Genomic DNA, 12,494 nt, shown 5'->3' with positions numbered 1-12,494 from the left:
CAAGGCTCCCCGAAGGAGAGCCACATGCCGGCCGGCCACACGGCCCGCCCTCGTCCCACTCCCCCGCCCCCCATCCAACCCGGGCCACGTCGGGGCGGGCGGGGGCCAAGGCAGGCCGCCCCTTCCCGCGCCCCGTGCCGAACGGAATGCGTGGCAGCCCCGGCTGGGGGCTATTTTGGGCGGGAGGGGAGCGGCCCAGTCTCGGTGTTTTCGGCTTTTTCCTGGCCTGGGGCCCGCCAGCCCGAGCCCTCGGCTGCCCGCGGAGTGTGTGTGTGTGTGGGGGGGGGGGGGAGTGTCACGTGGCGCGAGGAGGGGCGGTCCGCCGCGATCTCGCTCCGGCTCCGGCACGGGCTCCGGAGGCGCCCGGCGGCGGTCCCGACCTGTGCTCTCAGTCCCGGTGGAGCGGCGGGATTATTAATATGCGCGCCTGGCTCGGGCAGTGGCCCCAGGGCGCCCGCTACCTGCACGCCCCTCCTCCAGTGAGCGCAGGCAGCCAGGGCACTCCCTCCCCAGTGTCGGACTCTGGCCTCACTGGATAGGGCCACTGTGCATCAGTGACCAATCACTGGCCTCGACTTCCTTACCTGTAAATTGGGGATGAGATACGTAGCCGGAGGTGGGGCCCGCACCATATAAGTTTTGCTTGCTGTACGCCTCTCCTTGGGCAATCCTCTTCCCTTCTTTGGGCTTTAATATTTCCATTTACAAAATAAGGGGGTCTCCAAGGGCCCTTACATTTAAAAGATGCGTTCTCACAACCCATTGGAACCTAGCGGCTCCCCAAGGATAATAGACATCGCCGAGTGTTTGCCCTGCATGATTAACATGCATTAATGCACTTGATTATAAGGTCCCCATAAGATAAGTAATATTGTCCCCTTTTCCTGATGAGGAAACTGAGGATCAGGAAGGTTCCATGACCTGCCAAAAGTCACACAATGGCAGAGCCCAGAGTCAGATGAACTCTGGTTCCAGAGCCTGAGGTAACCACAGAACTGTATGACCCTGAGACAAGCAGGAGAAACACTGTCCCCAAGGAGGAAACTGAGGCTCAAAGTGTGATTTGCCAGAAGTTGCCTGGCCAGTTCATGGCAGATCTTCCAACTCCTAGTCAACAATTAGCTTTGAATCTGGGCAGCTTCTGCCCTGGGACAGCTAGAAGTGTCCCCCCCCAGGGTCCTAGAAATGGGCACACAGGCACTGTCCCCCTGGGCACCAAGCTGTGTCCGGAGCCCTGGGGACCACCCTCTCCACCCAAGTGTCAGTCCCAGAATTCTGGGCTCCCCAGGTTCACTGATTCATTCTAGATCCAGCCCAGCCATGGAGCCATGGAATGGATGACATGCGTGGGGGGGTGGGGGGGAGGGGGAGGAAGAATGCCTGAGACAGAGCTTGGAGCTACTTTCTGCACCCCCCGCACACACCCAAGGAAGCACAAAGGGTGGCAGGCCTCCCCACTCCACCTCGGAAACCTGCAGTTTATTTCTGTCTCTCGGCACCCTGTTTCCACAGAGTCCATCAGGAAGGCTGGTAGCAGCTGGTTTGGAGGGTGGAGCTCCTGCTCCATCAAGGGTCCAGCTGCCACCACTACCCTCCCCCCAACCAGACCAGACTCCAAAGTCAGAGGTGACATTGGGATGAAGGACGGAGGAACTGGGGCCAGTGCTCAGAAGTGATGCAGGAACTCCCTGGGAGGCCCAGAGCCCCAGCAGAGACTCCACCAGAGGCCAGTAAATTAGGACTTCAGGGAAGGGAGCTCCCTACTCCCCCCCCCCCCCCAACCCAAAGGCCAGATGCTCTCCTAGGCAAAACAAGTCTACACCCAGATCAAGTCTGCTAAGGGTGTAACCTCTGGCCCATCCAATCCTAGCTATTCCAGATCACTCTGGCTCATGACTCCTTTGAACCCTGGTCCCAAAGAAAATCATGCTTCCAAACCTGTGCTCTACAATATGGTAGCTACTAGCTACATATGGCTACTGAGCACTGGGAATGTGGTTAGTCTAAATTGTGATGTGCTGCAAATATAAGACATACAACAGATTTTGAGGTCTGTGTATTAAGAAAAAGATGAGGAATGTAAAATATCTCAATAATATTTATATTGATTATATGTTGAAATAATATTTTTGACATATGGGTTAGAAAAGATATGTTATTAAAATTAGTTTTACTTTTTTTTACTTTAATGTGGTTACTAGAAAGTTCTAAATTATATATATGTGGCTCCTATTACATTTCTATTGGACAGTGCTATTCTAGATCATCTGGGTGCTCTGACTTAGGACCAAGGCTTTACCTGTTCTAGATTAATATCTGTGTGGCTTTAGCTCACCCACTTTCCCACTGTCAGACCACAGCCTTTTGTGGGTCTAGATCCTACCCCCCACCCCAGCTTTCTGTGATGTAGGCTCAGCCAGAGATTATCGCTTAGACTGCTCTAAATCACTGTCCAGTTCTTATTTACCAATTCCCAATATGTAGATCCAGCCAAACTATGGCTCTAGATCATCTACTATAGATCTAGACCCTAGCCTGAGATCCCAGCCTTGTTTGCTTAGATCACTGTCTAGCAAGATTTAAGAGCTAGACATTCTTCAGGAGGAATGAGGTTCTAGATCAGGGATTGGCAAGCCATGGCCCGTGGGCCAAGTCCAGCCTGCTGCCTGTTGCAGTAAATCCAGTTTGACTGGAACACAGCCAACCTCATGCATTTATGTCTTGTCTATGGCTGCTTTCGAGGTACAGTGGCAGACTTAGGTACTCATGACAGATTGAACAGACCACAGAGCCTAATATTTACTATCTCACTCTTTACAGAAAAAGTTTGCTGACCCCTGTTCTAGATGACCAACAAGTTCAACCCACCATAAATCTAGATTCCAACCTGAGACTTTGGCCTGGTCTAATCTAGATCATCTGCTGTGGTTCTAGAGGGTCCTGCTGACCAGGATCTAGACCTGAACCTAACATGGGTCCCATGCTACTCCAGTTCGGGATTCCACCCAGATCTCATGAGATGGGCTCCAGAACTCCTCTCCGGGATGGAAAGGGTGTCTCCACTTCCAAACTCCATTAGAGAGATCAAGGCCCATTTGCCCTTCTCAGTGGCCTTGAGATGGGGGAGGAAGGGTGGATTCCAGAGACAGGACTGGAGGCTGAGTCAAGGGGTCAGGGGTAAGCCCTTCCCTGCCAAGGGGGCAGAACATAATCAGGCCAAGAAGATAAGACTAGTGCCATGCTCCACCCCTTCCCCACAGGCTCCAGGGCAGGTCACTTAGCTGGTGTCATGTGGGAGCAGATACCAACCTCTCTGGAAGCCAGGCCAGGAAGCTCTAAACAGAATTTTCATCTCTAACACCTCCCCTCCAACCACCTGGTGCTTATTACCTCAGGGCTGAGCTTTCCTTTGCTCCCTATTTATCTCCAGCCCTGCCATCTCCATGGCTTTCTTAGCAAACCTACCATCCCACATTTGCCCTTTCCTGTCATTTCTCCTTCCTCCATCTTAGAATCCTGGGCTAACCTTGGTAGTTAAGAGAAACCTAGGTTTAAATTCCAGCTCTGACTTTGGGCAAATCACTCCACCTCTCTAAGCCTCCACAGTCTCCCCATCTGAAAAATGGAAAAATAATATCTACTTCATAGAGTTGTGACGATTTAACAAGATCATGATGTATATATATCACTTTGCCCATAATAAGCATTGAATGCTAGCTGCTATTTTATTACTATTGATTGTCTAGCTTGGTTCCATGGATGGACTTTGGCAGGTTTGTAAACCTCACAAAATTTTAACCAAAATGTGTTTTTATACTTCTCTGGAGAGAAGGCCCAGAGCTCTCATCGTCTTCTCACCTGAATCCTTAGCCAAATTTAAAAAAAAAAAAAAAAATAGTAATAATCAAAAGGTTTTAAAAATGACCTTCAGTTCAACCCAAATGGGGAAACAGAGGTACATGAAGGGTATGAGACTAGTCCAAGCGGACCCAAGGCTAGAACCCAGGAGCTCTGTCTCCTGGGCCCCACTCCTTCCACCCGTCCAAGCTATCGCTCCACTCTGGCCTCATCATCTCTTGCCTGCTCAGCTGTGACCACCACCCAGTGGGCTCCCCACCTCCAGTCACCTCTACTGACTCTCCTCCACCTCCTGCCACATCCCGTTCTTGTGACACAGTGTCCCTGCTCCGAAACCTCCAACAGCTCCTTACTGCTGATGACAACATCAAGACCTAGGTTTTCAGTCTGACATTCAAGGACCTTCACAGCCAGCCCTGGCCCCTGCCAATCTCCCCGCTGTTCCTGCTCAGCTGGTGAGTGGGGCTGACCTCTCCTCCTCCTCCCTCCCCCCTCGCCAACAGTCTCAACACCACCCACAAACTCACCCAGTTCTGGACAGATCCTGCCCCTTTGCTCAATCACACAGTGTCTCCGGCCCAGCCTGCTGCCCCCACTCTGCCCTCAGGGTTGCCCCTGGGTCCAGCCACTCTCTGAACTGGTCCAGCTCTACCTCTGGACACTGGACTACCTTAGCCACTGCCCACACCCTCCCCTCTGTCCCAGGGAGTCCCAGGGTGGCAGCCAGCAGAGCACTATCCTCAGAGTCCTGAGTCCTGGATCAGAGGCTCCTCTTTGCAACTCAGTGTCCTTGTCTATAAAATGGGGGCAGCAATACCTAGATACCTCCCGAGTCTCATGAAGAATAAATGCCTTGGAGGGTTGAAAGGTGCTTTTTTATATTAAAACCTACTACACAAATAATATTAATAATAGCCTCCATTTTTGAGTTTATTTAAAACTGCAACAACCCCATGACCCTGGCACTTTCTATGTCCCCTCCCTACTTCATTTTTCTCCCTGGTACTTATCACCATCTAACAAGTTATTTATTTTACTTATTTTTTGTGTTAACTGTTTCACTCTCTAAATGTAAGCTCCTTGAGGGCAGGGATTTTTATTTACTTAATTTATTTTGTTATTTTGTTTTTTCCTTAGAAAAGTACTGGGCACAAAGTATGTACTTGATCACTGATGAATGAATGAATGATGAATGAATGAAGTGTCTACTATGCACCAGGCACTGTGCTAAGCACTTTTCACAGATCTTCTTGTCTTAGGAGATGGGTACTCTCGTGACTGTCATTTTGAAAATGAGATGTTGAGTGACTTCCTGGATCACGTGGTGGGAAGCAGCCTGGCTAGGATTTGACCCAAGCCTGTGGTCTTGATCACTAGGCTCTACTTCCTGTCCAGATGGGGGGTAATTTCTATTTCTACATTAGCCAAGCCTCTTGGGAATGCCACCTCCTTATCTCCCCTGGGACTGTCACCCCTCCCATGCCTCTGAAGCCACCAGCCTCCCAATCTTCCTTCTCACCACTCTCAGCCACGTGCTCCCACTTCTTGGCCCTTTAAGCTCATTCCTGCCTCGGGGCCTTGGCTGATGCCCTCTGCCTGCCCCAGATGCTCTGGTTCCTCATCTGTTTCATCTCTGCCTTTTCTCAAGATCTGCCTCCTCCAGGAAGCCTTCCCTCCCACCTTCACTGCTCACTCCCTTCCCTGAGCTCCTGTCTTGTTTATTGCTGGGAAAACTCAGCTGGGGAGCAAATGCTGACTTGGTCCATTCTCTGTTTCCTGGATTCAGAGGCCTGGCTCACCTCTGGCCCCTTGCTTTCTACTTGCTCTGTCCCACTCTTGGCCAGGTGTCCACCTCCTTTCTCTGCTAGATCACTGCAAGAAGCCCACTCGGCATCTATTAATCAAGTTTACGGCTTTTGAGTCTCTCAGACGCCAGCTCCACTCTCCACTGAACCTGTCACTACATCTCTTTGAATGTTTCCTATCTGCAAAATGGGGATAAAAGAGCAGCTGCTAATGTACCTGGCATGTAGTCAGCACTCAATAAATATCAGCCATTATTATTTCTACAGCATTTTATTGTGTCACTCATCCCCGTTCTCAAAGCCTAAACTCCTCTCCCTCCTTCCCTATCTCTCCAGAATATGATGATGATAATAAGATTGGGAACATGTTGGCCCCTTACTATGGGCAGTTACTAAAACATCCCTGACACCCAGCAGGTGCCTGACAATACTTTTGAATAAATGAATGAACTACTTTAGTCCTCACAACACCCTGGGGGATACTATTACTATACCCATTTTACAGACAGGAGTAAGGCCCTGAGACTCCCAAGTCGGGACTTTCATTTCCCTCCCCATCCTCACTCTTCTCATCCTTCGAGCCCCTGGTGCTTTATGAAGCTACTTTGATGCAGACTTCAGGGGCAGCTGCACCTCCTGCTCCAGACACTCACTGAGCCCTGCTCCGGAGCTTAAAGATCTATTTTATCCCTTCGAACCTCAGAGAATCCTACAAAATCAGTGTTATTACCACTGACAGATGAGGAAACTGAGGCTCAGAGAAGAGTCAAGTCACTCCTCACACAGCTAATGTGTGGTGGAGCCAGGATTCAAAGACCAGACTCTTTCAACTGCATCACATTTCTCACGCTTTCTCCCATCGTCTTGTACAGTCATGGACGACTGTTGGCACACATCTACCTTGCTTTTCCAGTTACACATCAAGCTCCCTGAGGGCACAGTCTGAAGCCAACCCTTCCATGTCCCCCTCCTTGTGGCCAGCACTGTATGACACGGGCCATGCTCCCAGAGGCTTCCCAATGCTGATCTATGCCCTCCTTGCCAGGCATATGCTGATGCTCTGCCTGTTTCCCCCAGAGCCCAATTTGTGGGCTATTTCTGCCCCATTGGATGTGGCGCTGGTGAATGCAGGGCTGGACTGGAGGCTCCCCAAAGATGCCATTGGTTTGAGAATTCAGGGTTCTCATCTCCCAGTTGGGGCATTAAGGGGGCAGGATAGCATGGTGGTACAGAACAGAGACCCTGGATCCCTAGGTTCCAAGTTCAAAGGCTGGTTCCACCAGTTACTGGCAGTGTGATCTTGGGCAAGTCAGTTAACCTAAGCCGCTAACCCAACAATCTCCCGACCTGGGCTTCTATCCCACCGAAAAGGAAGGGGATCTAGTGGCAGCAAATTATGATAGGCGATTACCCACCATTAATTAAAATAAACAGCAAATTAAGTACAGCAAAATTAAAATAGCACAGGAAATTAATGCTCTACCAGCCCCACCTCACAGGTGAGTTGCTTAAAGGGCCTCTCGCGACCAGGATCCAGGGCAGCTGGGGGTGGGAGTGGAGGGAGGGTCTCACTGGAACCCGCCTTATACCACAGCTCCAGCAAACCCAAATATCAGTGGCAGAACCTGCTACCCACAGGCACTCAGTGGCCCTGCCATCCACAATCGGCCTCCTGGCCCCTTACCCCCAGGGGACTCCAAAGCTCGGGGTCACATTCCTGAACCCAAGCCCTGCTCCATGGTCAGTGGGCAGGGAGGGACCTGACACCCTTGGGGCCAGGGCTTGGGTGCTATACCCTCCTGGCCATATGACACACATCCACACCATCCCCCCTCCCTTGCCCCAGGTCACGGCAGGAGGGAAGAGGGAACTTGGTCCTCTCTTCTGGGTCCCCTCTGGAGCATGGAGTCAGATCCTGGCAAAGACTCCTCCCCTCTGTGGTGAGTTCCTGGTACCTCACTTGAAGTGCCCAAGATCTGCCTCTGGGGACCCCTCACTTTACTTCCTTTTGCTCAGAATGTTCAAGAAGAAAGCACAGCTGAGGCCCAAAATCCCAGGCCAGAAGATGCCTGACAAAGTCAACTGGACCAACCCCAGGATGTGATGTCAGAATTCCCTCCTATACAAGACTAATGCTTCCTCTCACAGAAGGAGGGAAAGTGAGGCCAGGAAGGGCAAGGCATTTGTTTACAGTCACCCAGTGACTTAGTGGTAGGGTCTGGAACAGAATCTCCCATGAGCATGTTCCATGTTACCACCAAAACATCTGATCTCTAGAATGCAGCTCAGATCCACACTGATCCTGGCAATCAAGGGCTCGCCTCTAGGACCCCATCCCCTCACTCCTCATTCTTGACTCCCACAGGCCAACCAGACTAGAGTCCTTAACCAACCTCTGAGGTTCCTGCTCTCTGGCTCTTGGTCACATAGCTCCCTCCACCTGAAGCTCCCTCCCCAACCTCTCCGCCTGCCCCTTTAGGGTCCAGCCCAATGCAGTTCCCCTACAAGCCATCCAGGGTCCTTGCAGGGTGCATGCCTCCCAACCTCACTACTGACCTTCTCTGCTATCTGTGTGAGCTTCCTGAAGCTGCAGCCCACCTCACCTCTGGGCCCAGCCCCGGGCTCAGTAGGTGTTCAGTAAATCTCCGTCTCGCTCATCAGGTCCAACTGAGAACTGACAATAATGGCAAGCATTCATTGAGCACTTACTATAACCTCAGCACCTGCACTGTCCCATCCTCACATGATGAACCCAGCTCACAGAAGTTGTGTAACTTTCCAGAGGTCATACAGCTCTGGAACTGGCACTCCACTGGCCTCTGCCCCTAAATGAATCTCTTCTCCATCCTCCTCAACCCTTCTAGGTCAGTCCACCATCACCTCCCACCTGTACCAGTTGAGCCTCTCGACTAGCCTCCCTGCCTCCAGTTTTTCTCTGTCCTAGCCCTGTTCTTAAAGACTTCCCACGACTCCTTGTTGACCACTGGACAAATCCAAACACCTGGGAGAGCATCCAAACTCTGAGACATTGGGCTTCTGCCCTCTTTGCAGCTTCTTCTCTGGTCTCTGAGCATCACCTCGTTTCCCCAGCACCATATTTGTATTCACTTCCAGGCTCTGCACATGCTGTTTCTTCCACCTAGACAGCCCTTGCCCCGTTTTTCCTCCTGCAAACTCCTATGCATCCCTCAACATCCAAGATCAAGGGTTATCCTACGATTTGGTCAGAGGAGACAGGTAACAAACAAGCAGGTTCGTTGCAAAACTGAGAGCTCTGTGAGGAGAAGGCCCATGTCTCTCTTGGTCACCACAGTGGCCCCAGTGCTTACCCCATAATTGGGGCTCAATCAATAGCTGCTGAACAAATGAGTGAATGCTCCATCTAGAATTGTTGACTAAACAGAGAAACAACAAAAGAATACAAGGCCGCCGTATGCAGGGCTGGGGGTGGAGGGGCAGGGACAGAGGCCGGGAGGCCAAGGAGGCGGTGGAGACCATGGCAGATGCTGGCAGGGGCTGCTCGGCAGCAGAGCTGACTCTTGGCAGAGTGCGTGTTTGTGAGAGACAGAGGAAGGAAAGTGATGGTGTGAGGGAGGCTCTGAAAGTGTGTGTGTGCGTGCGGACGTGCATGAGAAGGAGGTGAGGACGCCTGTGAGAGAGCATGTGTGTTATAGCTGGGGGGGTCTGTGTGAGAGAAGGCGGTGGGTATGTGTAAGTGTGCAGGTGAGAGGGGCGTGTGCCTTAAGTGTGTGCACACGACCGAGGTTGTACATGTCTGCTGGCGAGGGGGGAGGAATGATTGAGGAAGACGACAAGAGGAGGGGGGCACATGAGGGATGGCGGTTGTGAGTGAGAGACTGTGAGTGTGTGGGCGTGTGCAGGGCGTTGTGAGCATGTGCAGGGGGAGATGGTGTGCCTGTGAGTGTGTCCAACGGGGAAGGAAAGGTAGCAGATGTCGGGGCTCTGCTGAGGGTGTGGCTGCCACGGCCTCGGCCACAGGCTCGGTGCCAGAGGTGGGGGCTGGCCCTGGGCCCGGAGGTGAGGGGGGGGCTCTGTCAAGAGCAGAAGATTCCTCAGAGTCTTCCCTGGAGCCAAAGGCACCAGATCACCATGTCCCCAGGCAAGGAGGTCGAGAAGGAGGCCCAGATGTACGTGCGCCTCTACATCTGTCCATGGCAAAACCTCAGGGCATTTATTTGTCTTTGTCTGTGTCCGGATGTGCATGCCTGTGCTTGCGTGAGCACTGCTGGCTGTGTGTCTGCGCCTGTCTTTGTCTCTGTGTGTACCTGGGCCTTTGTCTCAGTGTGTGTGGCTGTTGGTCTCCGCTTGTCCGCATGACTGTGGCTGGTTGTGGGGGTGTCTAAGGGTTCCTGCGTCTGTGGAGCACCGTGTGTCCTTGACTCTGCACAGGTCTAAGCAGTGGGTACAAGCACCCCCTGTCCTGCCTGGGGGTCCATGTGGCCTCTGTGTGAGCGAGGGACCGTGATGCTTTTGAGGCTGTGAGTCTCGATCTTGGTGTGCCTAAGTGTGAGTGTGTGTTTGTGTGTCTGTATGTGACACTGTGCTGTGGGTTGTGGGATGGGAGCACTTGTCTGTGTCTGTGTGATGTGTGTTTGTGAGACCAGGGATATGTGTGTGTCCACGTGCCTCTGTGTGTGTGTGTGTGTGTGTGTGTGTGTGTGTGAGGGTGTGAGGGGTTTGTCACAGACTGGTGAGCAAGTTAATCTCAGACTCTGTGACACATGGAATAAAATCACGCTCCCATAATGGGATCATTCGTCTTCCTGTCCAAGGAGAGAACCAACTCTTCGCCCTCCGCCCTAGGGGAGCCAGTGAGGCCAGAGCCAGGCACTGGCCCCCACCTGGACCCCCTTCTTGCCTCAGCAATCCCCCCACCCCCTTCTCTGCCTCACTAGGCCCATTCTGCCTCCAGAGTGCCCTGGTACCCACTGCCGGCTGGGCCGGGCTCCAGGACACATGACAGGGCCTTGCTGGCCTGTCTTGGGCCCCCCAGCCCCACCCAGTGCCGAGGAGGGCCCTGCCCTGAGATGGGAGGGGGGTGGTGCAGGAAGGAATCTTTGGGCCCCTCCTCCACCCAGAGGGGAGGGATGAGCTGCAGGCCCGGCCGGGATTTTCCATCTCTCAGCAACAAGATTCCTGGTGAGCAGGCTGCGGGGTTTGGCAGGGTGCCTGCTGGAGACCCGCCCTCACCCGCCAGGACGCCCGGGTCCCTGGGGCCAGGCAGCAACGGGTTCCCTGGGGAGCTGGGAGGGCCCCAGAACTCCAGTCTACTGTTGCCTGGGCCTGTGGGAAAGCCAGACCCTTCCAGGCCCCTGCTCCCCCAACCGAAGAGGGCTCCGCGGCCCCCCAGACAAACCACCACCCTTCCTCTGGCCTCCCCCAAGCCTCAGCTTTTGCTTCAAAAATCCTTCCCAGGCCAGCCACCCAGCACCACCCACTCCGGCCTGAACCTCAGCACATACCCAGCCCAGGTGCTAGACCTCCGCTCCTGGTTTGAGGGCTTCCGAGGTCAGGGCTGTGACTCTCCCCCTCAGACCGGAGGCTTCTGAGGACAAGGCCGTATGTCCTGCATCTGCTAAATCCCTCTTGGTCCTGGCTCTCCTTCCTGAGTTGAGAGCACCAGCAGAGGATTCCAAACCCTAAGTTGGGGAAACTGAGGCAGTAAAGCCCTTTGCCCTACCTACCACTATAAATCAGAGGCAAAATCCCATATTCTGTACCTACTGTCTTAATCTGCCCAGTAGCAGCGGCTACAAGTCTTTCTTCCCCATGGGGGTGGAGGTGCTGCTATTTCGGGAGGGGGGCATTAGTTGGAGGGAGAGGGGAATGGGCAGGTAGGGCTTCAACTCCCAGCACCTTGGATGAGCAGCTGGAGAGCAGGTTTGGTAAGAATTTAAGGTTGAGGGAAAGGAGAAGTGAGATGCTCCAAGATTTATGAGCCTAATTCTTCTCCTTTAAATTCACCTCTGAGCCCCCCAGCCCCAGCCTGGCCCCTCCAGGGACATTCTGTGGCCCCAGGCCAATGTCAAGGCCCTGGCCCATCCATCAGCTGTTGCCAGGGAGTTTCCACCCCAGTGGGTTTCAATGGGAGGCGCTCAACTGACACGAGAAGGCCAGATTGATGGGGAGGGGGCATGGTCCTAAAGAGGATGCCACAAGCCCCCAGCACCCTCCCTGGAGCTGGGAGCTCAGGGCCCCAGGGAAGAAACTAGGCTAGTGGGTGGGACCCAAAAGGAGGTAGACTTCCAGCCCTGGCACCACACCCAGCCCCGCCCTTTCAACAGGCCAGGAGACCTGGGATCCCATGGGGCGCAAGAGCTTACAGGGTGTGTGACCTTGGGAGGCTTCTGTTCCCCTTGGGCCTCAGCCTCTCCAGTGCACAATGTGGGGAGTGGCTCAGGTACCCCAGGTGTCCCCCCTTCAGCTCGGCCCCCTCAGCACGAAGCCCTACCAGCTCTGCAGAGTGAGCCGTGGCAGCCACCCCCGAAGCCTCCTAAACCAAAGCGGAGGAGCCTATGGTGATTACTTTCCACCACACATCCATTTTACTGAAGAGTGAAACTGAGGCCCAGAGAGAGGGTCTGGAGCTGCAGGAGGACCAAGTTCTCCTGGTGGAGTGGCTAAGAGCATGGGCTCTGGGGACAGAAAGACCTGGGTTAAAATCCCAGCTGCACCAGGAACTTGTCCTGTAGTCCCTTGCCCTCTCAGCCTCCCTTTCCTCATCTGTAAAATGGGCTAACAGGGCCTCCCTGGTAGGACTGTAGAGGAGAGATGAGAAAATGCATGTAGAGGGCTTGGCACAGCACCTGA

At 53.3% G+C, this 12,494-nt stretch overlaps 1 protein-coding gene across 1 annotated transcript in view; it reads right to left on the bottom strand.

Annotated features, from left to right (window-relative positions):
- Positions 1–12,494, bottom strand: part of AHDC1 (AT-hook DNA binding motif containing 1) — a 62,482-nt gene that overhangs the window by 37,699 nt on the left and 12,289 nt on the right.

Source organism: Choloepus didactylus, chromosome 2 (assembly GCF_015220235.1).
Source record: "Choloepus didactylus isolate mChoDid1 chromosome 2, mChoDid1.pri, whole genome shotgun sequence".
Taxonomy (NCBI): Eukaryota; Metazoa; Chordata; class Mammalia; order Pilosa; family Megalonychidae; genus Choloepus; species Choloepus didactylus.
Note: the sequence above shows the minus strand (reverse complement) of the source record. Positions and strands in the feature narration are given on the sequence as shown.